The sequence below is a fragment of the Ascaphus truei genome, unplaced genomic scaffold (assembly GCF_040206685.1).
Source record: "Ascaphus truei isolate aAscTru1 unplaced genomic scaffold, aAscTru1.hap1 HAP1_SCAFFOLD_682, whole genome shotgun sequence".
Taxonomy (NCBI): Eukaryota; Metazoa; Chordata; class Amphibia; order Anura; family Ascaphidae; genus Ascaphus; species Ascaphus truei.
Window position 1 is genome coordinate 122,514 of NW_027457015.1, and position 23,867 is coordinate 146,380.

The 23,867-nt window shown below is 43.5% G+C and overlaps 3 long non-coding RNA genes across 3 annotated transcripts; all 3 read left to right on the forward strand.

Annotated features, from left to right (window-relative positions):
* Nucleotides 1–489: 489 nt before the first annotated feature.
* LOC142485952 (uncharacterized) lies at nucleotides 490–4,315 on the forward strand. The gene is made up of 3 exons (XR_012798743.1): nucleotides 490–602; nucleotides 3,001–3,122; nucleotides 4,141–4,315. It is a non-coding gene; the product is annotated as an uncharacterized LOC142485952 (long non-coding RNA).
* Nucleotides 4,316–10,438: 6,123 nt separating this feature from the next.
* On the forward strand, nucleotides 10,439–16,528 carry LOC142485958 (uncharacterized). Its single transcript, XR_012798748.1, has 4 exons — nucleotides 10,439–10,897; nucleotides 12,342–12,445; nucleotides 13,685–13,795; nucleotides 16,209–16,528. It is a non-coding gene; the product is annotated as an uncharacterized LOC142485958 (long non-coding RNA).
* Nucleotides 16,529–17,371: 843 nt separating this feature from the next.
* Nucleotides 17,372–23,027, forward strand: LOC142485951 (uncharacterized). Its single transcript, XR_012798742.1, has 4 exons — nucleotides 17,372–17,444; nucleotides 18,890–18,993; nucleotides 20,222–20,332; nucleotides 22,732–23,027. It is a non-coding gene; the product is annotated as an uncharacterized LOC142485951 (long non-coding RNA).
* Nucleotides 23,028–23,867: the final 840 nt, after the last annotated feature.

A 23,867-nucleotide genomic window follows, 5' to 3' on the forward strand; every position in this document is an offset into this window, starting at 1 on the left:
ATAAAATACAACCAATAATACACACACACTTTGTGGATGTTGGGACCAGCTCCCGGCATGCACCAGTGAAAGAGAGAGGCCCGCAGAAGCTCGGAAGAACTCCCTCCATCCGTGCCTTCCTCCGTTTCACATCTTCTCCCTGTCTCTCTCTCTCCCTCCCTTTCCTTGCATCTCCCTGCGTCTTTACGTATACCCAGTCAGTGACGGCTCTGGTCACGTGATGCCTTAATATGGGCTTATCCATATATGTTCATCCACGTCACTAATGTGATGCCCGCACTGTTGCGGAGCTGGTACTTACGACGGGCACTTATTGTTTTATCAGTACTGCGTACCTGACTCTACCGGCCTACTTTCAACACTAGTACAATATGTGCTTCACTACGAGTGAGTGGGGAATATTGGCATCACACAGTCACTGTTGAATATGCCATTCAATCCATTTTGAAAATAGTAATGCAATGTGGTTTTGTTTTGTTTGCTTTTTGCAGTAATGAAGAATGGAAAAGTTATATTAAAATTAAATTGGAGGGGGACTAGATTCAGCATTTCATCATGAACTCTGCACTTGTGAGAATTTAACTTCTTGAATACCCTGACAGGTACACGCAACATTAAGACTATAATCTGCTGTGCAAGCTTTCGTGCTATACCTCCCCCTCAGGTTTTGATTTATACATTTGCTCCCTCAATTCATGTCCTCTAATATTTGAAAGCTCTCTCCTAGCATTTTCTCTTTACCACAGAACGTCATCCCAATGTAACCTCTCTCTTGTTCTTTCTGCTTGCTGTTTCCTCACTCCTCTGTTAAACTTTTCTAATTTCTCTAACTTCCACACTCCTGCTTTTATCCACATGTTCTCCTCTTTCCTTCCCCTACCTTTGCATGTGTCTACACACTGCACCATTTGTACAGACCTCTATTGCAGCTATTTCTGCACTGCTCAATGAAAAGCACTCTTTAATATCCTATTCTCTGTGCCCCCTCTCTCTGCGCCCCCTCTTTTGGCGCCTCCTCTCTCTGCGCCCCCTCTCTCTGCGCCTATCTGTCTCATTCTCTCTACGTCCCTCTCTCTCTACATAGAGCTATCTCTGTCTCTCTCTACACCTATCTCTGTGTCTCCTTCTATGTTTGCTGATGTGTGGGATATCTCTTATAATCTTGAACCTGCTCATATACACATCGGGCCTCCCTGCCTCTGCCTCCCTGCTAAGAGTGTTAACCTATCTAATGTAATCCACATTCCTTTCCTTACTTTTCTCTTCCCTTCTCCTATGCCATCTGGAATGTCCGTTCTCTGACTAACAAGGCTCTAGTTGTACATGACCTCTTCTGCTCTCATCATTCACAATCAGTCATTCCCCTCACCCCATCTTACCTGTCCCACTGATTTGCCTCTGCTTAATTAAACTCTCCTCTGACATCTACTCTAACCTCTCTGCTCTCTCTCTCTTTCCGCTTAAACTAACAATCTTATTAACTCTTACAATGCTATCCTCCTATCTATATGCCCCCTCTAGGCTCTGACACACTTGTCCCTCTAGCCCACACCCTTGGCTAAATTCCCAAACATGTTCATCACACTTCCACTCGCTGTTCTTAATGCCTATGAAGGAAATCACACAATTGATATTTGATTTTTCTACAGTAAAAATGTCTCCAGTCCTGTATAAAGCTGCTCTCTGTGGCCAAACCACACTACTTTTTTTTCACATTCATCAACACTCAAATTTAATTTACGCTGTCTTTTTTTCCCTGTATTTGACTCCCTCCACTAACCTTCTCCTCACACTTGCCATCCTTCCTTCACTTCTCCTCAAGCATTTGACTACTTCAGAGGCAAGGTGGATGCCACCCACAAGGAGATTCCTTCTGTCCCTTCCCCCTTCTCTCCTTCTACCTAATTCTCCTTCTGCATTTGACTCCTTTTCTTCTCTTACAGAGCTGGAAGCTAATCATCTTCTCTTCTCCCTCTACCACATGCCCTCTAGATCGTATCCCCTCACACCTTACTGCATCTCTTAGTCCCCACTCTCACCCACATCTTCAATTCCTCCCTATTCTCTGGCTCTTTACCCTCTTACTTTAAGCCTGTAGTGGTCACCCTTTTCTCAGAAACAACCTACACCCTATGTGCCTTACTAACTACCGCCCTGTATCCCTCCTGCTGTTTGTCTCCTAATTGCTAGAATGTCAACATTCTTAAATCACATTCCCTCCTGGATCCTTTACAACCTGCCTTTCGTACAGCTCGTTCTACAGACTGTGCTTAAAGCAAATTCCCAAGGTCACTTTTCCCTACTAATCCTACTTGATCTATCTGCTGCGTTTGATGCTCTCAATCACTCTCCTCCTTCATATTCTAAACTCTCTCTTGGTATCCGTAACACAGTTCTATCCTGGTTTTCATCATAACTTTCCTGTCACACATTCTCCATCTCTGTTGCTAACATGTCTTCGTCTTCTATTGATCTGTCTGTGGGTATACATCAGGGCTCTGTTCTGAGATCTCTCTTTCTCTCTACATACTATCATTTGGTGACCTCATCAACTCTTTGTGACAATCCTATAAATAACAAATACAAATATCAGGTCATGGGAATAAGTGATTTGGACATAAAAGTAACATTTCGGAAGTGTGGACAACTAATACATCTTGTAGATTGCCTTTACAGTGTGATGTCATTGATTCAGTAGATTGTGTGCAGACCAGGACTGCAGTACAGTGTCACTCACATGGATGACTTGCGTGGTAGAAGCTCAAGAACAAGGATGTCAAACTCCAGTCCTCGAGGGCAGCAAACAGGCCAGGTTTTCAGGATATCCCTACTGAAAACCTGGCCTGTTTGGGACCCTCGAGGACTGGAGTTTGACATGCATGCTCTAGAAGGAGCACCGCTGTGGGTGGGAGGTGGATTTGCTTTGCATCAAATGGTTTGGAGCAAGGTTTATTGTATGTATTATCATAATAACAATGCAATGCTTAACTTTTATTTCAGGAGGGATGACTGCAGAACAGAAGTGAATATTGAAGCCATGTGTTCCTTTTCTTGCAAAAGAGAAAATTTGAAGGACAGTTGAAGAGAAGGAAAATTACTACACCGAGACAGATAAGCAATGTGTATATTTCTCATTTACCATTTAGTATTTGTCGTTTTATTGACTCCACACAATCCGGCTGCTACGGGTTTCACATTGAATATTTTCATCTCTACTCTACCCCTTCCTGTGATCTGAACCATGCAAGTTTTCGTTGATTCAATACATCATGAGTAGAGGGTGGCTACAGTATGAAGTAAAGACCCAAGGACCACATCTACTACCATTCATAACAAGAACATGTGCAGTAGCGCACAGCTGCAGTTCTATGTGATTGTTATGAAAGGTTGAGGTGGTTCAATTCTATGAATCTGGAGTGGGATGGATCCTGTTTGCATCATATGGTTTCATCTAGGCCAGTAGATTATATAACTCTCAGTACAGGTTACACATGGCATCAGTATTAGTGATTTAAAGAGGAGGAAAGCTTCAATGTGGAGAACAAAGCCAAGTAATGTTGAAGTTACTCCTTTTACCATTTACTTGGTCAGTCTGTACTGTCTACTCCCCACACAGCTGCTAAGGGTCTTCCATTTTAAATACTTTCACCTCCTATTCTGCACTGCTTTGCTGCCCATTATTCAGAGATGCGTTCCAGTCATGTTTACCACTCTGAATCTCTCTGCAGTCATTGGTTCAGCACATCATGGGTAGAGCATGGCTACAGATACAGCAAGCTATTATTATTTTACCGGCTGATCATCCATAATATTGCATTAAAACATAGAATATCACTTAATTTCCAAAAGATTCAGTGATGCTGATAATGCAGAATCTCACAACATTTCCCATCATAATGCCATAATGCACCAGAGGAAGAAATAATCCTTGCTATATCTGTACATTGTGTGACGTATTACCTCCATGACCATTGATAGCAAGTACATCTTCTGTATAGAGCGGCTGTGTTATGATGTAGTTATTGATCATCATTGACATAATCACAAGAATCTTATGCAAAGGGAAATTGTCCGCAGCGAAGTGAGATTTCAGCCCCCAAACGTCTGTAATATTAATGCAATGTCTTACTTTTGTTGCAGTGAACACTGAAGAGATGGATCTACTACAACACTGCACAGGACGAGCATACACTACAAGCAGCAAAATGATCTTGCAGTTGACAGTATGTTGTTCTGGTAATGTGCACAATTATTATTTATGGGCTACACACCACAGTGCTGGACATATTCTGTTAACTTCAACTCTACCCCTAACATGGAGATGTCTTCCTGGTGTTACTGATTCAGTACATCATATGCACAATGTGGCTATGATATGATGGATTGATTTAATGAACCCACCAACAACTGATGACATCTGCATCATCTTCTGTAAAGTGCAGCTACAGCATGATATTATCAGCATTTGGTGCGGTATAATCAGAGGTATCTATGTGCTTTTGTGCCTGGTTTAAGTCCTCCAGATTAACGCCCCTACACCTCCCACTCCACAGGCATACTTACTTATGCATACACTGTCATCTGGCATACCTACACACACCCCAGGGCCACTTCCTTCCCCTGATGTCAGGGAGAGGATGGGCATGCAGAGTGCAGTAAGTCTCCACATTACTCTGGCCAACAGTCTTGGCCTACCCCCAGCATCTGTCACCCACAACATCTGTTCCCTCCTTGTAAAGTGCTGAACTATCTCACCTGGGTCAGTGCTATAGCTGGTCACAGTGCCCGATCATGATGTCACTGTGACAGGCAGCAGTGCAGATTGACCGGTCAATCAATGCAGTGCCGCAACATATGCACTAAATGAGATTTCCGTGCCCCCAGTCAGGTTACTCCCTGGGCAGTGACCCTGCTCACACCCTCCCCTAGTTCCACCTCTGATCACAATTATCTCTCTTGGAGAGTGTAGCAAATTGGAGTTGGGGGAATCTCACCTCTGCCATGCATGGTCACAATCTGGGCACAGGACCCAAATAGTGGGCAATGTGGCACTTCTTACAGTAGAGAATAAGTAACTATATTCTTTACTTGTGTATTAAGGACCTTATTTGCATTAAATTCAGTCCACATGGGACCAAGACTTTCTGGCTTACTGAACAAAGTGGAATTGTTTCGTAGAGGGTGGAGAATTGTATTTTATCTGAAATTACCCCCTCTGCACAAAATACAAACAATTATACCCATACAAGTACCTTGTGGAAGTTGTTGCCCTCTATCTTCCTGTGGTCTCTCCCTGTTTCTCACCGTGCCTCCTCCCATTTCCTTGCACCTCTGCGTCTCCGCATATATCCCTATACTCAGAGCCGGCTCCGGTCAGTGACATGGGATGCCCAAATATGAGCATACCCATATATGGGCATCCATGCCACTGACCGGAGCCCGCTCTGTTGCGGATATGGAGAGAGACTGGGAGATTTACATCCCCTTATAATTCATATGGTGCATAGTACCGGCACGTATTGTTTTACCGGTACTGTGTACCTTCCTACTTTCACACTGGTACAGTATATGCTGCAGTGGGACTGAGAGGGATATATTGGTAACACATAGTCATTGTTGGGGGAACTCAATCCATTTTGAAAATAGTAATGCAATGTTTTTTACTTTTCTTTTTTTTCAGTCATGAAGAATGAAAAATTTCTGTTAAAATTGAATTGGAGGTGAACTGGATTCATCATCAACTCTGCACCAGTGTGAATTGATGTTCTTTAATGTTCTGATAAGGTACATGCAACATCTCTTCCTCAACCCCTGCACCACTCTCTGCCTCTTGCCTCTCTCTCTCCACCTCCCTGCTAAGCGTATTAACCCATCTAATGTAATCCACATTCCATGTCTCACTTTACTCTTCACTTCTCACGTGCCCTCTGGAATGTCTGCTCTCTGACTAACAAGGTCTATTTGTACATGACCTCTTCTGCTCTCATCATCCACCACCTCTCATTCCCCTCACCCCTGTCCTACTCGATACCTCAGCTTAATTGAACTCTCTCCTCTGACATCTACCCTTATCTCTAACCTCTCCTCACTTTCTGCTTAAACTAACTATCTTGTTAACTTTTACAATGCTATCATCTCCTCCCTCCTCCATCATATATATGCCCCTTCTAGGCTCTGACACACTCATCCCTCTAAGGCCATGATTATCATGGGCACATGCTTGGTCGTCCACAGTGTGTGCGAGCGATGCAGAGCCGCCTCGGACCTCAGTGCAGGGATTGCTGCATACCCCCAGCATCTGTCACCCACAAACAATACACACACTAATACTCCCCACAATACACACTATAATACCTCCTCAATACTAATCTCCCCAATAATATTATAGCTCCAAACACAATATACACAACACCCTTACACAATATACACAATCTAGTACTCTCCTCTGCACCTCTACACACAATATAATACTCCCACACACACAATATACACACTACCCTCCTACCCCCATAAAATACAACCAATAATACACACACACTTTGTGGATGTTGGGACCAGCTCCCAGCATGCACCAGTGAAAGAGAGAGGCCCGCAGAAGCTCGGAAGAACTCCCTCTCTCCATCCGTGCCTTCCTCCGTTTCACATCTTCTCCCTGTCTCTCTCCCTCCCTTTCCTTGCATCTCCCTGCGTCTTTACGTATACCCAGTCAGTGACGGCTCTGGTCACGTGATGCCTTAATATGGGCTTATCCATATATGTTCATCCACGTCACTAATGTGATGCCCGCACTGTTGCGGAGCTGGTACTTACGACGGGCACTTATTGTTTTATCAGTACTGCATACCTGACTCTACCGGCCTTCTTTCAACACTAGTACAATATGTGCTTCACTACGAGTGAGTGGGGAATATTGGCATCACACAATCACTGTAGAATATGCCATTCAATCCATTTTGAAAATAGTAATGCAATGTGGTTTTGTTTTGTTTGCTTTTTGCAGTAATGAAGAATGGAAAAGTTATATTAAAATTAAATTGGAGGGGAACTAGATTCAGCATTTCATCATGAACTCTGCACTTGTGAGAATTTAACTTCTTGAATACCCTGACAGGTACACGCAACATTAAGACTATAATCTGCTGTGCAAGCTTTCGTGCTATACCTCCCCCTCAGGTTTTGATTTATACATTTGCTCCCTCAATTCATGTCCTCTAATATTTGAAAGCTCTCTCCTAGCATTTTCTCTTTACCACAGAACGTCATCCCAATGTAACCTCTCTCTTGTTCTTTCTGCTTGCTGTTTCCTCACTCCTCTGTTAAACTTTTCTAATTTCTCTAACTTCCACACTCCTGCTTTTATCCACATGTTCTCCTCTTTCCTTCCCCTACCTTTGCATGTGTCTTCACACTGCACCATTTGTACAGACCTCTATTGCAGCTATTTCTGCACTGCTCAATGAAAAGCACTCATGTACATCCTATTCTCTGCGCCCCCTCTCTCTGCGCCCCCTCTCTCTCTGCGCCCCCTCTCTCTCTGCGCCCCCTCTCTCTCTGCGCCCCCTCTCTCTCTGCGCCCCCTCTCTCTCTGCGCCCCCTCTCTCTCTGCGCCCCCTCTCTCTCTGCGCCCCCTCTCTCTCTGCGCCCCCTCTCTCTCTGCGCCCCCTCTTTCTGCGCCCCCTCTCTCTGCGCCCCCTTTCTCTGCGCCTATCTGTCTCATTCTCTCTACGTCCCTCTCTCTCTACATAGAGCTATCTCTGGCTCTCTCTACACCTATCTCTGTGTCTCCTTCTATGTTTGCTGATGTGTGGGATATCTCTTATAATCTTGAACCTGCTCATATACACATCGGGTCTCCCTGCCTCTGCCTCCCTGCTAAGAGTGTTAACCTATCTAATGTAATCCACATTCCTTTCCTTACTTTTCTCTTCCCTTCTCCTGTGCCCTCTGGAATGTCCGTTCTCTGACTAACAAGGCTCTAGTTGTACATGACCTCTTCTGCTCTCATCATTCACAATCAGTCATTCCCCTCACCCCATCTTACCTGTCCCACTGATTTTCCTCTGCTTAATTAAACTCTCCTCTGACATCTACTCTAACCTCTCTGCTCTCTCTCTCTCTCTTTCTGCTTAAACTGACAATCTTATTAACTCTTACAATGCTATCCTCTATATGCCCCTTCAAGCTCTGACACACTCGTCCCTCTAACCCACACCCTTGGCTAAATTCCCAAACATGTTCATCACACTTCCACTCGCTGTTCTTAATGCCTATGAAGGAAATCTCACACTTGATGTTTGATTTTTCTACAGTAAAAATGTCTCCAGTCCTGTATAAAGCTGCTCTCTTGGGCCAAACCACACTACTTTTTTTTCCACATTCATCAACACACAAATTTAATTTACGCTGTCTTTTTTCCCCTGTATTTGACTCCCTCCACTAACCTTCTTCTCACACTTGCCATCCTTCCTTCACTTCTCCTCAAGCATTTGACTACTTCAGAGGCAAGGTGGATGCCACCCACAAGGAGATTCCTTCTGTCCCTTCCCCCTTCTCTCCTTCTACCTAATTCTCCTTCTGCATTTGACTCCTTTTCTTCTCTTACAGAGCTGGAAGCTAATCATCTTCTCTTCTCCCTCTACCACATGCCCTCTAGATCGTATCCCCTCACACCTTACTGCATCTCTTAGTCCCCACTCTCACCCACATCTTCAAGTCCTCCCTATTCTCTGGCTCTTTACCCTCTTACTTTAAGCCTGTAGTGGTCACCCTTTTCTCAGAAACAACCTACACCCTATGTGCCTTACTAACTACCGCCCTATATCCCTCCTGCTGTTTGTCTCCTAATTGCTAGAATGTCAACATTCTTAAATCACATGCCCTCCTGGATCCTTTACAACCTGCCTTTCGTACAGCTCGTTCTACAGACTGTGCTTAAAGCAAATTCCCAAGGTCACTTTTCCCTACTAATCCTACTTGATCTATCTGCTGCGTTTGATGCTCTCAATCACTCTCCTCCTTCATATTCTAAACTCTCTCTTGGTATCCGTAACACAGTTCTATCCTGGTTTTCATCATAACTTTCCTGTCACACATTCTCCATCTCTGTTGCTAACATGTCTTCGTCTTCTATTGATCTGTCTGTGGGTATACATCAGGGCTCTGTTCTGAGATCTCTCTTTCTCTCTACATACTATCATTTGGTGACCTCATCAACTCTTTGTGACAATCCTATAAATAACAAATACAAATATCAGGTCATGGGAATAAGTGATTTGGACATAAAAGTAACATTTCGGAAGTGTGGACAACTAATACATCTTGTAGATTGCCTTTACAGTGTGATGTCATTGATTCAGTAGATTGTGTGCAGACCAGGACTGCAGTACAGTGTCACTCACATGGATGACTTGCGTGGTAGAAGCTCAAGAACAAGGATGTCAAACTCCAGTCCTCGAGGGCAGCAAACAGGCCAGGTTTTCAGGATATCCCTACTGAAAACCTGGCCTGTTTGGGACCCTCGAGGACTGGAGTTTGACATGCATGCTCTAGAAGGAGCACAGCTGTGGGTGGGAGGTGGATTTGCTTTGCATCAAATGGTTTGGAGCAAGGTTTATTGTATGTATTATCATAATAACAATGCAATGCTTAACTTTTATTTCAGGAGGGATGACTGCAGAACAGAAGTGAATATTGAAGCCATGTGTTCCTTTTCTTGCAAAAGAGAAAATTTGAAGGACAGTTGAAGAGAAGGAAAATTACTACACAGAGACAGATAAGCAATGTGTATATTTCTCATTTACCATTTAGTATTTGTCGTTTTATTGACTCCACACAATCCGGCTGCTACGGGTTTCACATTGAATATTTTCATCTCTACTCTACCCCTTCCTGTGATCTGAACCATGCAAGTTTTCGTTGATTCAATACATCATGAGTAGAGGGTGGCTACAGTATGAAGTAAAGACCCAAGGACCACATCTACTACCATTCATAACAAGAACATGTGCAGTAGCGCACAGCTGCAGTTCTATGTGATTGTTATGAAAGGTTGAGGTGGTTCAATTCTATGAATCTGGAGTGGGATGGATCCTGTTTGCATCATATGGTTTCATCTAGGCCAGTAGATTATATAACTCTCAGTACAGGTTACACATGGCATCAGTATTAGTGATTTAAAGAGGAGGAAAGCTTCAATGTGGAGAACAAAGCCAAGTAATGTTGAAGTTACTCCTTTTACCGTTTACTTGGTCAGTCTGTACTGTCTACTCCCCACACAGCTGCTAAGGATCTTCCATTTTAAATACTTTCACCTCCTATTCTGCACTGCTTTGCTGCCCATTATTCAGAGATGCGTTCCAGTCATGTTTACCACTCTGAATCTCTCTGCAGTCATTGGTTCAGCACATCATGGGTAGAGCATGGCTACAGATACAGCAAGCTATTATTATTTTACCGGCTGATCATCCATAATATTGCATTAAAACATAGAATATCACTTAATTTCCAAAAGATTCAGTGATGCTGATAATGCAGAATCTCACAACATTTCCCATCATAATGCCATAATGCACCAGTGGGAGAAATAATCCTTGCTATATCTGTACATTGTGTGACGTATTACCTCCATGACCATTGAGAGCAAGTACATCTTCTGTATAGAGCGGCTGTGTTATGATGCAGTTATTGATCATCATTGACATAATCACAAGAATCTTATGCAAAGGGAAATTGTCCGCAGCGAAGTGAGATTTCAGCCCCCAAACGTCTGTAATATTAATGCAATGTCTTACTTTTGTTGCAGTGAACACTGAAGAGACGGATCTACTACAACACTGTACAGGATGAGCATACGCTACAAGCAGCAAAATGATCTTGCAGTTGACAGTATGTTGTTCTGGTAATATGCACAATTATTATTTATGGGCTACACACCACAGTGCTGGACATATTCTGTTAACTTCAACTCTACTCCTAACATGGAGATGTCTTCCTGGTGTTACTGATTCAGTACATCATATGCACAGTGTGGTTATGATATGATGGATTGATTTAATGAACCCACCAACCAATGATGACATCTGCATCATCTTCTGTAAAGTGCAGCTACAGCATGATATTATCAGCATTTGGTGCGGTATAATCAGAGGTATCTATGTGCTTTTGTGCCTGTTTTAAGTCCTCCAGCTTAACGCCCCTACACCTCCCACTACACAGGCATACTTACTTATGCATACACTGACATCTGGCATACCTACACACACCCCAGGGCCACTTCCTTCCCCTGATGTCAGGGAGAGGATGGGCATGCAGAGTGCAGTAAGTCTCCACGTTACTCTGGCCAACAGTCTTGGCCTACCTCCAGCATCTGTCACCCACAACATCTGTTCCCTCCTTGTAAAGTGCTGAACTATCTCACCTGGGTCAGTGCTATAGCTGATCACAGTGCCCGATCAGGATGTCACTGTGACAGGCAGCAGTGCAGATTGACCGGTCAATCAATGCAGTGCCGCAACATATGCACTAAATGAGATTTCCGTGCCCCCAGTCAGGTTACTCCCTGGGCAGTGACCCTGCTCACACCCTCCCCTAGTTCCACCTCTGATCACAATTATCTCTCTTGGAGAGTGTAGCAAATTGGAGTTGGGGGAATCTCACCTCTGCCATGCATGGTCACAATCTGGGCACAGGACCCAAATAGTGGGCAATGTGGCACTTCTTACAGTAGAGAATAAGTAACTTTATTCTTTACTTGTGTATTAAGGACCTTATTTGCATTAAATTCAGTCCACATGGGACCAAGACTTTCTGGCTTACTGAACAAAGTGGAATTGTTTCGTAGAGGGTGGAGAATTGTATTTTATCTGAAATTACCCCCTCTGCACAAAATACAAACAATTATACCCATACAAGTACCTTGTGGAAGTTGTTGCCCTCTATCTTCCTGTGGTCTCTCCCTGTTTCTCACCGTGCCTCCTCCCATTTCCTTGCACCTCTGCGTCTCCGCATATATCCCTATACTCAGAGCCGGCTCCGGTCAGTGACATGGGATGCCCAAATATGAGCATACCCATATATGGGCATCCATGCCACTGACCGGAGCCCGCTCTGTTGCGGATATGGAGAGAGACTGGGAGATTTACATCCCCTTATAATTCATATGGTGCATAGTACCGGCACGTATTGTTTTACCGGTACTGTGTACCTTCCTACTTTCACACTGGTACAGTATATGCTGCAGTGGGACTGAGAGGGATATATTGGTAACACATAGTCATTGTTGGGGGAATTCAATCCATTTTGAAAATAGTAATGAAATGTTTTTTACTTTTCTTTTTTTTCAGTAATGAAGAATGAAACATTTCTGTTAAAATTGAATTGGAGGTGAACTGGATTCATCATCAACTCTGCACCAGTGTGAATTGATGTTCTTTAATGTTCTGATAAGGTACATGCAACATCTCTTCCTCAACCCCTGCACCACTCTCTGCCTCTTGCCTCTCTCTCTCCACCTCCCTGCTAAGCGTATTAACCCATCTAATGTAATCCACATTCCATGTCTCACTTTACTCTTCACTTCTCACGTGCCCTCTGGAATGACTGCTCTCTGACTAACAAGGTCTATTTGTACATGACCTCTTCTGCTCTCATCATCCACCACCTCTCATTCCCCTCACCCCTGTCCTACTCGATACCTCAGCTTAATTGAACTCTCTCCTCTGACATCTACCCTTATCTCTAACCTCTCCTCACTTTCTGCTTAAACTAACTATCTTGTTAACTTTTACAATGCTATCATCTCCTCCTCCCTCCTCCTCCTTCCTCCTCCCTCCTCCATTATATATATACCCCTTCTAGGCTCTGACACACTCATCCCTCTAAGGCCATGATTATCATGGGCACATGCTTGGTCGTCCACAGTGCGTGCGAGCGATGCAGAGCCGCCTCGGACCTCAGTGCAGGGATTGCTGCATACCCCCAGCATCTGTCACCCACAAACAATACACACACTAATACTCCCCACAATACACACTATAATACCTCCTCAATACTAATCTCCCCAATAATATTATAGCTCCAAACACAATATACACAACACCCTTACACAAGATACACAATCTAGTACTCTCCTCTGCACCTCTACACACAATATAATACTCCCACACACACAATATACACACTACCCTCCTACCCCCATAAAATACAACCAATAATACACACACACTTTGTGGATGTTGGGACCAGCTCCCGGCATGCACCAGTGAAAGAGAGAGGCCCGCAGAAGCTCGGAAGAACTCCCTCCATCCGTGCCTTCCTCCGTTTCACATCTTCTCCCTGTCTCTCTCTCTCCCTCCCTTTCCTTGCATCTCCCTGCGTCTTTACGTATACCCAGTCAGTGACGGCTCTGGTCACGTGATGCCTTAATATGGGCTTATCCATATATGTTCATCCACGTCACTAATGTGATGCCCGCACTGTTGCGGAGCTGGTACTTACGACGGGCACTTATTGTTTTATCAGTACTGCGTACCTGACTCTACCGGCCTACTTTCAACACTAGTACAATATGTGCTTCACTACGAGTGAGTGGGGAATATTGGCATCACACAGTCACTGTTGAATATGCCATTCAATCCATTTTGAAAATAGTAATGCAATGTGGTTTTGTTTTGTTTGCTTTTTGCAGTAATGAAGAATGGAAAAGTTATATTAAAATTAAATTGGAGGGGGACTAGATTCAGCATTTCATCATGAACTCTGCACTTGTGAGAATTTAACTTCTTGAATACCCTGACAGGTACACGCAACATTAAGACTATAATCTGCTGTGCAAGCTTTCGTGCTATACCTCCCCCTCAGGTTTTGATTTATACATTTGCTCCCTCAATTCATGTCCTCTAATATTTGAAAGCTCTCTCCTAGCATTTTCTCTTTACCACAGAACGTCATCCCAATGTAACCTCTCTCTTGTTCTTTCTGCTTGCTGTTTCCTCACTCCTCTGTTAAACTTTTCTAATTTCTCTAACTTCCACACTCCTGCTTTTATCCACATGTTCTCCTCTTTCCTTCCCCTACCTTTGCATGTGTCTACACACTGCACCATTTGTACAGACCTCTATTGCAGCTATTTCTGCACTGCTCAATGAAAAGCACTCTTTAATATCCTATTCTCTGTGCCCCCTCTCTCTGCGCCCCCTCTTTTGGCGCCTCCTCTTTCTGCGCCCCCTCTCTCTGCGCCCCCTCTCTCTGCGCCTATCTGTCTCATTCTCTCTACGTCCCTCTCTCTCTACATAGAGCTATCTCTGTCTCTCTCTACACCTATCTCTGTGTCTCCTTCTATGTTTGCTGATGTGTGGGATATCTCTTATAATCTTGAACCTGCTCATATACACATCGGGCCTCCCTGCCTCTGCCTCCCTGCTAAGAGTGTTAACCTATCTAATGTAATCCACATTCCTTTCCTTACTTTTCTCTTCCCTTCTCCTATGCCATCTGGAATGTCCGTTCTCTGACTAACAAGGCTCTAGTTGTACATGACCTCTTCTGCTCTCATCATTCACAATCAGTCATTCCCCTCACCCCATCTTACCTGTCCCACTGATTTGCCTCTGCTTAATTAAACTCTCCTCTGACATCTACTCTAACCTCTCTGCTCTCTCTCTCTTTCCGCTTAAACTAACAATCTTATTAACTCTTACAATGCTATCCTCCTATCTATATGCCCCCTCTAGGCTCTGACACACTTGTCCCTCTAGCCCACACCCTTGGCTAAATTCCCAAACATGTTCATCACACTTCCACTCGCTGTTCTTAATGCCTATGAAGGAAATCACACAATTGATATTTGATTTTTCTACAGTAAAAATGTCTCCAGTCCTGTATAAAGCTGCTCTCTGGGGCCAAACCACACTACTTTTTTTTCACATTCATCAACACTCAAATTTAATTTACGCTGTCTTTTTTTCCCTGTATTTGACTCCCTCCACTAACCTTCTCCTCACACTTGCCATCCTTCCTTCACTTCTCCTCAAGCATTTGACTACTTCAGAGGCAAGGTGGATGCCACCCACAAGGAGATTCCTTCTGCCCCTTCCCCCTTCTCTCCTTCTACCTAATTCTCCTTCTGCATTTGACTCCTTTTCTTCTCTTACAGAGCTGGAAGCTAATCATCTTCTCTTCTCCCTCTACCACATGCCCTCTAGATCGTATCCCCTCACACCTTACTGCATCTCTTAGTCCCCACTCTCACCCACATCTTCAATTCCTCCCTATTCTCTGGCTCTTTACCCTCTTACTTTAAGCCTGTAGTGGTCACCCTTTTCTCAGAAACAACCTACACCCTATGTGCCTTACTAACTACCGCCCTGTATCCCTCCTGCTGTTTGTCTCCTAATTGCTAGAATGTCAACATTCTTAAATCACATTCCCTCCTGGATCCTTTACAACCTGCCTTTCGTACAGCTCGTTCTACAGACTGTGCTTAAAGCAAATTCCCAAGGTCACTTTTCTCTACTAATCCTACTTGATCTATCTGCTGCGTTTGATGCTCTCAATCACTCTCCTCCTTCATATTCTAAACTCTCTCTTGGTATCCGTAACACAGTTCTATCCTGGTTTTCATCATAACTTTCCTGTCACACATTCTCCATCTCTGTTGCTAACATGTCTTCGTCTTCTATTGATCTGTCTGTGGGTATACATCAGGGCTCTGTTCTGAGATCTCTCTTTCTCTCTACATACTATCATTTGGTGACCTCATCAACTCTTTGTGACAATCCTATAAATAACAAATACAAATATCAGGTCATGGGAATAAGTGATTTGGACATAAAAGTAACATTTCGGAAGTGTGGACAACTAATACATCTTGTAGATTGCCTTTACAGTGTGATGTCATTGATTCAGTAGATTGTGTGCAGACCAGGACTGCAGTACAGTGTCACTCACATGGATGACTTGCGTGGTAGAAGCTCAAGAACAAGGATGTCAAACTCCAGTCCTCGAGGGCAGCAAACAGGCCAGGTTTTCAGGATATCCCTACTGAAAACCTGGCCTGTTTGGGACCCTCGAGGACTGGAGTTTGACATGCATGCTCTAGAAGGAGCACAGCTGTGGGTGGGAGGTGGATTTGCTTTGCATCAAATGGTTTGGAGCAAGGTTTATTGTATGTATTATCATAATAACAATGCAATGCTTAACTTTTATTTCAGGAGGGATGACTGCAGAACAGAAGTGAATATTGAAGCCATGTGTTCCTTTTCTTGCAAAAGAGAAAATTTGAAGGACAGTTGAAGAGAAGGAAAATTACTACACAGAGACAGATAAGCAATGTGTATATTTCTCATTTACCATTTAGTATTTGTCGTTTTATTGACTCCACACAATCCGGCTGCTACGGGTTTCACATTGAATATTTTCATCTCTACTCTACCCCTTCCTGTGATCTGAACCATGCAAGTTTTCGTTGATTCAATACATCATGAGTAGAGGGTGGCTACAGTATGAAGTAAAGACCCAAGGACCACATCTACTACCATTCATAACAAGAACATGTGCAGTAGCGCACAGCTGCAGTTCTATGTGATTGTTATGAAAGGTTGAGGTGGTTCAATTCTATGAATCTGGAGTGGGATGGATCCTGTTTGCATCATATGGTTTCATCTAGGCCAGTAGATTATATAACTCTCAGTACAGGTTACACATGGCATCAGTATTAGTGATTTAAAGAGGAGGAAAGCTTCAATGTGGAGAACAAAGCCAAGTAATGTTGAAGTTACTCCTTTTACCATTTACTTGGTCAGTCTGTACTGTCTACTCCCCACACAGCTGCTAAGGATCTTCCATTTTAAATACTTTCACCTCCTATTCTGCACTGCTTTGCTGCCCATTATTCAGAGATGCGTTCCAGTCATGTTTACCACTCTGAATCTCTCTGCAGTCATTGGTTCAGCACATCATGGGTAGAGCATGGCTACAGATACAGCAAGCTATTATTATTTTACCGGCTGATCATCCATAATATTGCATTAAAACATAGAATATCACTTAATTTCCAAAAGATTCAGTGATGCTGATAATGCAGAATCTCACAACATTTCCCATCATAATGCCATAATGCACCAGTGGGAGAAATAATCCTTGCTATATCTGTACATTGTGTGACGTATTACCTCCATGACCATTGAGAGCAAGTACATCTTCTGTATAGAGCGGCTGTGTTATGATGCAGTTATTGATCATCATTGACATAATCACAAGAATCTTATGCAAAGGGAAATTGTCCGCAGCGAAGTGAGATTTCAGCCCCCAAACGTCTGTAATATTAATGCAATGTCTTACTTTTGTTGCAGTGAACACTGAAGAGACGGATCTACTACAACACTGTACAGGATGAGCATACGCTACAAGCAGCAAAATGATCTTGCAGTTGACAGTATGTTGTTCTGGTAATGTGCACAATTATTATTTATGGGCTACACACCACAGTGCTGGACATATTCTGTTAACTTCAACTCTACTCCTAACATGGAGATGTCTTCCTGGTGTTACTGATTCAGTACATCATATGCACAGTGTGGTTATGATATGATGGATTGATTTAATGAACCCACCAACCAATGATGACATCTGCATCATCTTCTGTAAAGTGCAGCTACAGCATGATATTATCAGCATTTGGTGCGGTATAATCAGAGGTATCTATGTGCTTTTGTGCCTGTTTTAAGTCCTCCAGCTTAACGCCCCTACACCTCCCACTACACAGGCATACTTACTTATGCATACACTGACATCTGGCATACCTACACACACCCCAGGGCCACTTCCTTCCCCTGATGTCAGGGAGAGGATGGGCATGCAGAGTGCAGTAAGTCTCCACGTTACTCTGGCCAACAGTCTTGGCCTACCTCCAGCATCTGTCACCCACAACATCTGTTCCCTCCTTGTAAAGTGCTGAACTATCTCACCTGGGTCAGTGCTATAGCTGATCACAGTGCCCGATCAGGATGTCACTGTGACAGGCAGCAGTGCAGATTGACCGGTCAATCAATGCAGTGCCGCAACATATGCACTAAATGAGATTTCCGTGCCCCCAGTCAGGTTACTCCCTGGGCAGTGACCCTGCTCACACCCTCCCCTAGTTCCACCTCTGATCACAATTATCTCTCTTGGAGAGTGTAGCAAATTGGAGTTGGGGGAATCTCACCTCTGCCATGCATGGTCACAATCTGGGCACAGGACCCAAATAGTGGGCAATGTGGCACTTCTTACAGTAGAGAATAAGTAACTTTATTCTTTACTTGTGTATTAAGGACCTTATTTGCATTAAATTCAGTCCACATGGGACCAAGACTTTCTGGCTTACTGAACAAAGTGGAATTGTTTCGTAGAGGGTGGAGAATTGTATTTTATCTGAAATTACCCCCTCTGCACAAAATACAAACAATTATACCCATACAAGTACCTTGTGGAAGTTGTTGCCCTCTATCTTCCTGTGGTCTCTCCCTGTTTCTCACCGTGCCTCCTCCCATTTCCTTGCACCTCTGCGTCTCCGCATATATCCCTATACTCAGAGCCGGCTCCGGTCAGTGACATGGGATGCCCAAATATGAGCATACCCATATATGGGCATCCATGCCACTGACCGGAGCCCGCTCTGTTGCGGATATGGAGAGAGACTGGGAGATTTACATCCCCTTATAATTCATATGGTGCATAGTACCGGCACGTATTGTTTTACCGGTACTGTGTACCTTCCTACTTTCACACTGGTACAGTATATGCTGCAGTGGGACTGAGAGGGATATATTGGTAACACATAGTCATTGTTGGGGGGAATTCAATCCATTTTGAAAATAGTAATGAAATGTTTTTTACTTTTCTTTTTTTTCAGTAATGAAGAATGAAACATTTCTGTTAAAATTGAATTGGAGGTGAACTGGATTCATCATCAACTCTGCACCAGTGTGAATTGATGTTCTTTAATGTTCTGATAAGGTACATGCAACATCTCTTCCTCAACCCCTGCACCACTCTCTGCCTCTTGCCTCTCTCTCTCCACCTCCCTGCTAAGCGTATTAACCCATCTAATGTAATCCACATTCCATGTCTCACTTTACTCTTCACTTCTCACGTGCCCTCTGGAATGACTGCTCTCTGACTAACAAGGTCTATTTGTACATGACCTCTTCTGCTCTCATCCACCACCTCTCATTCCCCTCACCCCTTTCCTACTCGATACCTCAGCTTAATTGAACTCTCTCCTCTGACATCTACCCTTATCTCTAACCTCTCCTCACTTTCTGCTTAAACTAACTATCTTGTTAACTTTTACAATGCTATCATCTCCTCCTCCTCCCTCCTCCTCCTCCCTCCTCCATCATATATATGCCCCTTCTAGGCTCTGACACACTCATCCCTCTAAGGCCATGATTATCATGGGCACATGCTTGGTCATCCACAGTGTGTGCGAGCGATGCAGAGCCGCCTCGGACCTCAGTGCAGGGATTGCTGCATACCCCCAGCATCTGTCACCCACAAACAATACACACACTAATACTCCCCACAATACACACTATAATACCTCCTCAATACTAATCTCCCCAATAATATTATAGCTCCAAACACAATATACACAACACCCTTACACAAGATACACAATCTAGTACTCTCCTCTGCACCTCTACACACAATATAATACTCCCACACACACAATATACACACTACCCTCCTACCCCCATAAAATACAACCAATAATACACACACACTTTGTGGATGTTGGGACCAGCTCCCGGCATGCACCAGTGAAAGAGAGAGGCCCGCAGAAGCTCGGAAGAACTCCCTCCATCCGTGCCTTCCTCCGTTTCACATCTTCTCCCTGTCTCTCTCCCTCCCTTTCCTTGCATCTCCCTGCGTCTTTACGTATACCCAGTCAGTGACGGCTCTGGTCACGTGATGCCTTAATATGGGCTTATCCATATATGTTCATCCACGTCACTAATGTGATGCCCGCACTGTTGCGGAGCTGGTACTTACGACGGGCACTTATTGTTTTATCAGTACTGCGTACCTGACTCTACCGGCCTACTTTCAACACTAGTACAATATGTGCTTCACTACGAGTGAGTGGGGAATATTGGCATCACACAGTCACTGTTGAATATGCCATTCAATCCATTTTGAAAATAGTAATGCAATGTGGTTTTGTTTTGTTTGCTTTTTGCAGTAATGAAGAATGGAAAAGTTATATTAAAATTAAATTGGAGGGGGACTAGATTCAGCATTTCATCATGAACTCTGCACTTGTGAGAATTTAACTTCTTGAATACCCTGACAGGTACACGCAACATTAAGACTATAATCTGCTGTGCAAGCTTTCGTGCTATACCTCCCCCTCAGGTTTTGATTTATACATTTGCTCCCTCAATTCATGTCCTCTAATATTTGAAAGCTCTCTCCTAGCATTTTCTCTTTACCACAGAACGTCATCCCAATGTAACTTCTCTCTTGTTCTTTCTGCTTGCTGTTTCCTCACTCCTCTGTTAAACTTTTCTAATTTCTCTAACTTCCACACTCCTGCTTTTATCCACATGTTCTCCTCTTTCCTTCCCCTACCTTTGCATGTGTCTACACACTGCACCATTTGTACAGACCTCTATTGCAGCTATTTCTGCACTGCTCAATGAAAAGCACTCTTTAATATCCTATTCTCTGTGCCCCCTCTCTCTGCGCCCCCTCTTTTGGCGCCTCCTCTCTCTGCGCCCCCTCTCTCTGCGCCTATCTGTCTCATTCTCTCTACGTCCCTCTCTCTCTACATAGAGCTATCTCTGTCTCTCTCTACACCTATCTCTGTGTCTCCTTCTATGTTTGCTGATGTGTGGGATATCTCTTATAATCTTGAACCTGCTCATATACACATCGGGCCTCCCTGCCTCTGCCTCCCTGCTAAGAGTGTTAACCTATCTAATGTAATCCACATTCCTTTCCTTACTTTTCTCTTCCCTTCTCCTATGCCATCTGGAATGTCCGTTCTCTGACTAACAAGGCTCTAGTTGTACATGACCTCTTCTGCTCTCATCATTCACAATCAGTCATTCCCCTCACCCCATCTTACCTGTCCCACTGATTTGCCTCTGCTTAATTAAACTCTCCTCTGACATCTACTCTAACCTCTCTGCTCTCTCTCTCTTTCCGCTTAAACTAACAATCTTATTAACTCTTACAATGCTATCCTCCTATCTATATGCCCCCTCTAGGCTCTGACACGCTTGTCCCTCTAGCCCACACCCTTGGCTAAATTCCCAAACATGTTCATCACACTTCCACTCGCTGTTCTTAATGCCTATGAAGGAAATCACACAATTGATATTTGATTTTTCTACAGTAAAAATGTCTCCAGTCCTGTATAAAGCTGCTCTCTGGGGCCAAACCACACTACTTTTTTTTCACATTCATCAACACTCAAATGTAATTTACGCTGTCTTTTTTTCCCTGTATTTGACTCCCTCCACTAACCTTCTCCTCACACTTGCCATCCTTCCTTCACTTCTCCTCAAGCATTTGACTACTTCAGAGGCAAGGTGGATGCCACCCACAAGGAGATTCCTTCTGTCCCTTCCCCCTTCTCTCCTTCTACCTAATTCTCCTTCTGCATTTGACTCCTTTTCTTCTCTTACAGAGCTGGAAGCTAATCATCTTCTCTTCTCCCTCTACCACATGCCCTCTAGATCGTATCCCCTCACACCTTACTGCATCTCTTAGTCCCCACTCTCACCCACATCTTCAATTCCTCCCTATTCTCTGGCTCTTTACCCTCTTACTTTAAGCCTGTAGTGGTCACCCTTTTCTCAGAAACAACCTACACCCTATGTGCCTTACTAACTACCGCCCTGTATCCCTCCTGCTGTTTGTCTCCTAATTGCTAGAATGTCAACATTCTTAAATCACATTCCCTCCTGGATCCTTTACAACCTGCCTTTCGTACAGCTCGTTCTACAGACTGTGCTTAAAGCAAATTCCCAAGGTCACTTTTCCCTACTAATCCTACTTGATCTATCTGCTGCGTTTTGATGCTCTCAATCACTCTCCTCCTTCATATTCTAAACTCTCTCTTGGTATCCGTAACACAGTTCTATCCTGGTTTTCATCATAACTTTCCTGTCACACATTCTCCATCTCTGTTGCTAACATGTCTTCGTCTTCTATTGATCTGTCTGTGGGTATACATCAGGGCTCTGTTCTGAGATCTCTCTTTCTCTCTACATACTATCATTTGGTGACCTCATCAACTCTTTGTGACAATCCTATAAATAACAAATACAAATATCAGGTCATGGGAATAAGTGATTTGGACATAAAAGTAACATTTCGGAAGTGTGGACAACTAATACATCTTGTAGATTGCCTTTACAGTGTGATGTCATTGATTCAGTAGATTGTGTGCAGACCAGGACTGCAGTACAGTGTCACTCACATGGATGACTTGCGTGGTAGAAGCTCAAGAACAAGGATGTCAAACTCCAGTCCTCGAGGGCAGCAAACAGGCCAGGTTTTCAGGATATCCCTACTGAAAACCTGGCCTGTTTGGGACCCTCGAGGACTGGAGTTTGACATGCATGCTCTAGAAGGAGCACAGCTGTGGGTGGGAGGTGGATTTGCTTTGCATCAAATGGTTTGGAGCAAGGTTTATTGTATGTAGTAACATAATAACAATGCAATGCTTAACTTTTATTTCAGGAGGGATGACTGCAGAACAGAAGTGAATATTGAAGCCATGTGTTCCTTTTCTTGCAAAAGAGAAAATTTGAAGGACAGTTGAAGAGAAGGAAAATTACTACACAGAGACAGATAAGCAATGTGTATATTTCTCATTTACCATTTAGTATTTGTCGTTTTATTGACTCCACACAATCCGGCTGCTACGGGTTTCACATTGAATATTTTCATCTCTACTCTACCCCTTCCTGTGATCTGAACCATGCAAGTTTTCGTTGATTCAATACATCATGAGTAGAGGGTGGCTACAGTATGAAGTAAAGACCCAAGGACCACATCTACTACCATTCATAACAAGAACATGTGCAGTAGCGCACAGCTGCAGTTCTATGTGATTGTTATGAAAGATTGAGGTGGTTCAATTCTATGAATCTGGAGTGGGATGGATCCTGTTTGCATCATATGGTTTCATCTAGGCCAGTAGATTATATAACTCTCAGTACAGGTTACACATGGCATCAGTATTAGTGATTTAAAGAGGAGGAAAGCTTCAATGTGGAGAACAAAGCCAAGTAATGTTGAAGTTACTCCTTTTACCATTTACTTGGTCAGTCTGTACTGTCTACTCCCCACACAGCTGCTAAGGATCTTCCATTTTAAATACTTTCACCTCCTATTCTGCACTGCTTTGCTGCCCATTATTCAGAGATGCGTTCCAGTCATGTTTACCACTCTGAATCTCTCTGCAGTCATTGGTTCAGCACATCATGGGTAGAGCATGGCTACAGATACAGCAAGCTATTATTATTTTACCGGCTGATCATCCATAATATTGCATTAAAACATAGAATATCACTTAATTTCCAAAAGATTCAGTGATGCTGATAATGCAGAATCTCACAACATTTCCCATCATAATGCCATAATGCACCAGTGGGAGAAATAATCCTTGCTATATCTGTACATTGTGTGACGTATTACCTCCATGACCATTGAGAGCAAGTACATCTTCTGTATAGAGCGGCTGTGTTATGATGCAGTTATTGATCATCATTGACATAATCACAAGAATCTTATGCAAAGGGAAATTGTCCGCAGCGAAGTGAGATTTCAGCCCCCAAACGTCTGTAATATTAATGCAATGTCTTACTTTTGTT